The sequence below is a fragment of the Bidens hawaiensis genome, unplaced genomic scaffold (assembly GCF_021521415.1).
Source record: "Bidens hawaiensis isolate Kalapana, Puna unplaced genomic scaffold, B.hawaiensis_p1.1 tig00068841_1, whole genome shotgun sequence".
NCBI lineage: Eukaryota > Viridiplantae > Streptophyta > Magnoliopsida > Asterales > Asteraceae > Bidens > Bidens hawaiensis.
In genome coordinates this window covers 39,018-47,720 of record NW_027502152.1, presented here as the reverse complement: position 1 = coordinate 47,720, position 8,703 = coordinate 39,018, and positions in this window count along the sequence as shown.

Genomic DNA, 8,703 nt, shown 5'->3' with positions numbered 1-8,703 from the left:
CAATCTGCCGATCATCGCCTTCACCACCACCACTCGTACCTGCAGCAGACGAGCCGTGAGCTTGTATCATCATCTTTTTCAACTTCTTTAACGCATCATCTTTGCACGTTAACTGAAGAATAAGGTCCTCCTGCTCCTTCATTTTCACCCCTGAGCCGCTACAATCTCAAGCAGCTCCTTGGTCTCCTTTTGGTAAAATGAGATGTACCCCCGTTGATTCTGCATCATTTGATCTTGAAGTGACGATCAACAGCCATTTGATTCTCATATAAATTAATCAAACTGATGAGCATGTCCATCTGGTGTGTGGGTAACAAAGCATGAAACGAAGTTGGAACAGGTTGCACCGGACCTTCTGGAAGGCTGATTCACACAAAAGGTAAAGCCGAAGGTTGTGGCGGCATCATCATAGGAGTAGAAGACATCACCGTTGATGTAGCAAAAGCCGTTGGCATATGAAATAAATAGATTGAGAAATTTCTCTAAGCCAAGGATCGGATGAGATGGTCGTCGTCAAGGTAAGTGCCGAGGGTGTTAGTAGTAAGCGACACCGCCGGCCTTTGTTGTGCAGAAGACCAAGGCACCTGTAGACCAATATCCACACCCGAACCATGAGTAATACGACGCTTGGGCGGTTGATCTTGCACTCTTTCCTTGCCTTTACGTTTTCGTTGAGCAGCATGTGAGTTGGCTGCCTCAACGTCAACACGTTGAACATCACCACCATTACCACCATCTCCACCATCTTCATTACCATCATCGTTCCCACCTAGTCCTTCTTCACGTTCAGAACTTGAGTCGCCGTGAGTCCAACGATCATCAGATGGACATACATAATCTAGATTCGACAAGTGACCAATAAAACGCTTGGTCCTTGGATGATCTTCTGGTGCTTTACACCGATACGTCTTCATTCTCTTCATCGTATCTTCCGTCGTGTGTTCTAATTCCACCACATCATCTTCTAACGACTAACTAATTACCAGATCGGGAATCAAGTCCTGAATAAATAACTGCAAAAAGTGTGGATACATTAATAACTTGCTGAGACGATTCTTGATCAAAAAGTTCCCCTTCAAATGATAAAATATGAGCTCAGAGAAATTGAACGGCTTGTTCAAATTAGAGCTACAAATGCTGATTAAAGCATAATCTGACATTCGTTAAATCCACCCTTGTGTCCCCCAAGGAAATTTATCAAGACATGTAGTAAGTACTTGTACGGAGCGCACAAGTAAGCCTTGTTTTATTGGGAACGGTCAAGGTCTCCAGAATACAATAATCTCCAAAATAAACCTCGTATCAACGTCTTATCGAATTCACATGGTATGCCGATGTTTTCAGCACACTGCAGCACACGACGGATAACACCAGGAGATATTGTGATCGTCTTATTGATCTCGGCAACTATATGATTCTCCGATTCCACATATCTTGCTGAGTTCCAGAATGGATGAATAACACTGAAGTGGACAAGTACATCATCAGTATTAGCATAATGAATCCTGGATCGGCGTAAGAATGTAATAATATCGCCATATATGTCCTGATCTGCAAAGTTATCCCGCAAGAAAACACAGATATTGTACTTTTTGTCAAATGGCAATAAGGGAGCAGCTGGAGCATGTTGTTGCTGTACAGGCTGTTGTACTTGAACAACTGGTTGTGGATCGACAACAGGGGCCTCTTGAATTATCTCTTCAGCTATTACTATAAAAACGCAAACCGAGGATCAATATTAAGAATAAAAATAAAAATTCAATTTATAATTAAATAAGTTGAATTCTATTGAAATAATTACAAGTATCATTTGTTATTACACTCGTTATGACGAATGAGGTCATTCGTGATAACGAATGCCATGATTCGTTATGACTATCTTGACGAATGAGAAACTAACGAATAAGTGACAACAAATGAAATCATTCGTTATGGTATAGTTTCATTCGTTAGTGTTAGTGCACTGTTTTGGTTATCCGTAGCGATCGAATAAATTATAGATAGTCTAGATTGAATATTTATTATCGATTAAGGTATGAATCTGAGTTAATTCGTGTTTTCGTGTTCTTCGGGTTTTGGACTGATTTGGTCAGATCTGGAGTAAAATAATGTGTTATTGGTGGATTTGTTGGTGAATTTGTGTTTATTGATGGAAGAGGGAACTTCCTGTGTAATTTGGGGTTAAGTTATGGTGTATTGAAGGATACGCCATGGAAGAGCATGGTCACGGATTGATCAGATTTGGATCAATTCAATTATTGTTAAGTCAAATTGATGGTAGATTCGTGTTAGTTAAGGGAATACAAATCTACTGGTGTAATTTGGTGTTAATTTATGGTGAATTGAGTGATTCACCATGAAAGAGTATGTTATAGTTTGATTCTGTTTATGATGATTCAGTGGTTGTTAAGTTATTCGGATGTTAGATTCATGTTCAGGATGAAAAACCGAGTGTTCGATGTGATTTTGGTGGTTAATTATGGTGTTTTGAGGATTTCACCATGGATTAAGCTTCAAATTTGCATATTCCGGCCAGATCTGGGTTTTTCCGGCCACTATAACAGATTTTTCCAGCGAATCACGTTTTTCTAGCGAGCTGTTCAGATCTAACCACCTGATTCGTTAGTTACTGTAGCTAATTCATTAAGGAAGTTTAATGAATCTACTGTAGAAATTCGTTATGGAAAATTTAACGAATTAAGTTAATTCGTTAAGGTTATGATAACGAATTAAGGTAATTCGTTAATGTAATTTGTTAAGTTAAAGAAAACGAATTAAGTTAATTCGTTAAGGTAAGTGTAACGAATTAAGGAGATTCGTTAGGTTAAGGGTAACAAATTAAGACTAATTCGTTATGTATCACGAAGTGGAAATCTTAACGAATGGGGGGGCATTCGTGTAACTGTTCTAACAAATTAAGATGGTGATTTATTACGAATTGAATAGATTCGTTAAGTGTGTAACGAATGGTGGATATTTATGACGACTTAGAGAGGTGATTCGTTAAAAAAAATCAAAAAAAATCGTTAGAAAATTCTGAAAAATCAAAAATATTGTGATTTCTTTTCTTTACTGTTTTTTTGTAAAATATTTTGAAAATTCAAAAACATTTTAAAATTTGAAAAGTCAAAAAGATTGTGATTTTCAGTTTGTGCAGAAAAATCTGAAAATCCAAAAAGATTGTGAAGTTTATTCTGTTTATAAGAAAATTGTAAAAGACAAAAAGATTGTGGTTTTAAAGTATGTATAGAGAAAAACCATAAAGATTTTTGCATAAGTTCGCTGAAAAGTATGTCAATAACCCAAATTTGAATGACATGTACTTGTATATATTTGGTCATGACATTTACTTGTAAACGATTGGGTTAGCCATTCACTTGATAATGGAAAGTAGTAAGTAGTTGGGGCGTTCGTTATGCTTTTAGATTATTTTCTCGCTGAAAATTATGTCAGTTATTTAAGTTTGTGAAGCATGCTTGCGTGTTTTGGTCCTATTATTCACTTTTGGATTGATAGGTTAGCCATTTATTTATAGACTTAAGTTAACTGGGGCGATTAAATTTATCTTTATTTTGTTTTATGCTCCTCAAAATTTTGAGTCTTTGAAGCAAAAAGAGAAAATGATAGTATATTGACTATCTTGACCCCAAATCCAGCAAGAAATAAGCTTAAAAGACTGTGTGCTTAATTGCATTGGTGCATTGGTAGGTCTTAAAACAAACAAGTCGAGTAAAGTATGTGATATAAACATAAAGAAACGCTAAGTTGAAAGAGGTGTTAGTCTCTAGAAAAAGTCTCGGTGAGGATGGCAGAAATGTAATAACCTGTCATACTCAAGCCTTATACTTGTTTGATTACCCAAAAATAAAATAAAGCAAATAACAAGCTTTGAGGTTCTGGACACTGTGAGTCTTTATACGGCTTAATCATCTGGATATTCATATGCATGAATATTTTATTCGCTTTTAGAGCAAACCCAAAGTCATTAAACTTGATCATTGTTGTACTTCGTACAAATTTAAATTACTGACTTGATCAAAATCCGCTGTTAGTCATACATTGTTTCTCCCTTGCGCGCGTCTCAATACCATTAAAAAACGGACCCCAAGGGATACAATGTATGTAAACCGACAGATGGACTCGTGCATATTCACTCACAGTAAAAGAAACTCAATGCATTGCTAAGAAATGTTTATAAAATTCAAATTTTTGATCAACAATATAATGGTTTAAGTCAAGTTGGGGTGTATGGCAAAAATCAAATTAAGCTTGAACCGAGATTAGAGGCTAATAGTTTCTGATATTCTGTGCTCTAATTGAATCATTAATCATATCACAAAACACTTGACAGTTTGTTTTTAGATTTAAGTGGACAACAATACCAATGACCGACTTAACGCCAGTCACAATATCGCTGAAATATAAAGCTGTGATGGAAGGGCAATTTGGTCAATATGATTCTCTGCTCAAACTCGACAAAAATCCAAAAATATGTACTGCTTTTGAAAATCATACAAAAACACAAATTATTTTCTTGTTTTAAATTTTCGGATAATTTTCTGGTAAATATTTCAAAAGTATCAAAAAGATTTTGTTTTTCTAGTTTACATATTATTTAAATATTTTATTTTACGTTAATCGATGCAAAGAGAGAAGCCGTCTGCTCTAACATTATTTATGTTAATTTAAGGGTTTCAAAACATGAAACGTTGTTAAGGTATTCAATTATCGAGATACAGGTCCTCGGTAATTATTTTAAGTTAATTTTACAATTATTGAATTCTTTAATTTAAATTATTAATTTAAAATTAATAAAGTATAATTCGTTACTTATGAATAACGAATTAGGTTATTCTAACAAACTAAATCCTAGTTCGTTCCCCTAATTCGCTTCCGCACTCTGTAACGAAGGACTTCAATTCGTTATACATAAGTTAACGAATTAGAGAAGAATAAAATCTAATTCGTGTGACACGTGTTAATGTAAAACTAACGAATCACCTGATTCGTTAATTCAAATTTTGAACGAATCATCTGATTCGTTACTTTGGGAACCGTGCAATGTCAGTGTATATAGGATGGCGTGCATACGAACCGTCCTACTATTCACTCTTCTTCTTCACTTTATACAGTTACCCTGCCAAAAATTTTTAGAATTATCAACCTTTGATTTTCGGAATTTTGATTATACCAGTGTGTTTATAAGGTATAGATGATCACAACTTTGTGGTTTTCGTCAAATATAACACAGATTTGATAGGTTAATTATGAAATTTTGTTATCGGGTTTTTAAGGTTTATGAAAACCTTCATCTATCTGATTAATACCCTATTAAATAAATTTATTTTGATGTCATTGTAATCGGAATGGATTTCCGAGTTCCATGGTGATCTTTAATCATTTTTTTGATTGTTGATTGCTGGGTTAATTATGAACTTTGACTATCAGGTTTTATACTTTGTTTACAACCCTGACTTACTGAATTTTTATTATGTTTTGGACCCTCAAATCTATACCATTTGAATCGCAATGTGTTTCCAAGATCTTTTTGGTCATTTATTTGGATATACATCAATGATTATGGGGTAACTGTTATCAGATTTTCCCGTTTGACTGTTTGTGTTCTTGGTTAATTTTGACCTTGACCAGTGTAGTCAAAGATTAAGCCATTTTTGGCCATTCGTTATGCTTAGCGAATTGGAACTCATCCGTGTCCAATTCGTTAAGTAAAACACACGAATTAGAATAGCGAATCCATTTTATTAACGAATCAGATATGTATTCGATAAAGTATAACGAACTAGTTGTTAATTCGTTATCTTTCAATAGTAATTCGCTACTTCTTATTCGTCAAATTTTACTTGATAGCGAATCAGATGATTCTGTAACGAATCAGCCTGATTATTTAACGAATGACATGGTTTCTTTTTAATTTAAAAATTCTTAAGTTAACATATAAATTTTTATTTATTTTTTATTTAAGTATTATTATCTATAATTCTCACTATTCTTCGGGTTTATTTATACAGTTCAATGGCTGATAACGTAGCTCAAGATCCGCTTGTTGATGCACCACAAGATCAACACGCTCAGGATGTCCCTTTGCTTCCATTTGATACACGGCATACGTTTGTGCATTCGTTGAAACAAACTTTCCTGATGAGGATGTCTTTGGTGATATGCTGGCATTTATACGCCGTACTCGTATCCATTACGCCGTTACTGCTAATCCGGATATTCGGTTCAACATTGTTCGCCAAATCTTGAACACTGCTCAATATGTGGAAGCTTAGGACCATATTGCTGCCGAGGTTAACAACAAACCAGTTGTCGTCTCTGTTGAAACTGTTCGAAGGGTGTTACGATTCAATGATACTATTGATGATCCAAGCGAATATCACAAGGATCTGATCCAAGGACTGTTTGGACGATTGTTTTATGCTAGTAGTCTTACTGCGTCCATGTATAACAAGGCATACTTGTGTCCCCAATACAAGTATTTACTTCATGTTCTTATTCACTGCCTTGGTGGACGAAAGGCTGGGTTTTTTGAATGCCGCATTATGCTACAATCGGCATTTGTTGCACTTGTTTTGAATAAGCGTTACAATTTCTCTGAAATGATCTTCGATCATCTGAAAGAAATTGCATTCCTGGAAAACGACGCGTGAAGTTCTTGATGTATCCGCGTGTCGTTCAATTGTTTGTTAATGATGCTATCAGGGATTTGGTGCTCGACCTGAATGATATGAATGATAAGTTTATCTTGGACAACATGAAGGCAGATACCATGCGAAGGATGAAACAGTTCCTCCTCCCAGATTTAAAAGATTGATTGGTCATCCTGCAATTCCTAATTATGTATTTCCTGACAATGATCGCTGGATCCATGATGATTCGGATTCCGAGCGTGAGGAGGGACCAGGTGGGAACGAGTGTGATGATGGTGATGATGATCCAGGTGGTAATAGTGGTAATGATGGTGATGGAGATGCTGCTATCCTTGAACAACAAGCTGCGGTTGAAGCGGCTTTAGCAGCTACAATTGCTGCTCAACGCAAGAGAAAAGGTAAAGAGCTAGCTTCTGAAGGCTCTTCTAAGCGTCGAGTGTTGGCTGGAGCTGGCATCTCGTTTGGAGTTCAAACTCCATGGTTGTCCACTACTCAACGTTCGGCGGTGCCGCTCACTACTAGCACCCCAGAGTTTACATTGACGACTATGCTTACTTCGGATCCACAGCTTGGAATGATTCCTCACTCAGTTTTATCAACTATACCAAGGCCGACGACTGCTACTTCGGTGGTTCCTCCAACACCGACAATGATGCCTCCACCAGATATTTCATTTGAGGCTCAGTCGTCCTATGGGTCCAGTTCAGCTTATTCCTCCTTCTTTTACTGCATCACCTCACGATCAGCAGATGAGCATGGTATTGAGTCTACTACATTTGTATGAAAATCAAATGTCTGCGGATCGTATGAATCAAGAACGTATGATGGAGAATCAGAGGAAGTTGCTCAGCTACGTTTCCTTCTGTCAACAGGAAACAAAGGCCCTTCGTGAGATTGTTGAGTCTCAGGGGGTGAAAATTAAAGAATAAGAGGAGCTTATTTTGCAACTTACATGCAAAGATGACGCGTTGAAAAAGCTCAAGAATGATGATGAGGATCCGGATGAGTCTGGTGCTGGTGGTGAGACTAAACAAACTCAAGACCCAGTCTCTCGTGCCGGTACGAGTTCTGTTGATGATTCAGGCAAGCAGATCGTTACTTATCATGATTATACGGCTGCTAAACCGATTGAGATGATCGAGGCCGATACAGTTATTTTTGTTGATGAAAAGGGAATTGTGAGAAGTGTTGTGAACGTGGATGAGATTGTAGAGAGACAGTATGTGGAAAGGTCTCTAACACGAGAGCATATTTCGTTATTTCTTGGATTGAATGATGATCAATTGACCGTGTTAGAAGCTGAGCCCGATGTTGAGGTTGAAAACGATGAAGAGATCTTGAATTATCCGACAATTCAGATGAATACGGCCTTTATTTATGATAACGAGGAGGTTGAGGTCGAAGATGTTACAGCTGAGAAGTACCCTGATCTATTTCAACACACTAATGTTGATCAGGGTGCTCCAGTATTTACTGAGGAAACATTCAAAGCAGCTAAAGATGAGTTGGATCAAGTGTCAAAGGGTAAAAGGGTGGTTGAAACAAGATTTGATTCGCTTGAAAACACGACTGATGCTGACATTCAAAGATGGTTTGGTTATCGAAGTAAGAAAGCGAGTAAGATTATTTATGCGTATCGGTATGTGGATCAGGAACAGAAGGATGAAGCTGTTGCTCGGGCTAAATCCAATCAGATGACGTCATTCAAGACCATGTCAAAGGTTCAAGGTGATATTATCTCTTGGTTATTTGGTTATGAGTTGAAAGTGTGTATTGTTAAATGGGAGAAAGAGGTCCAATATTGTGAGAAGATAACTGATGTTCTCTCATTACCACGGTGGGACGTTCGGACCCTTGAATGTCGTCCATTTATCAACCGTGGGGGAAATCAATTAGTAGATTGGTTTCATAAACATCTGTTATTTGAGGTCAACAATGGGTTTAAGTTTCTTAAGCCACTGATTCCTATTCGTAAGCGTATTAATGAGATTGACCCGAGGACTGGCTGGAGAAATCTGGTTCTTAAAGTAAA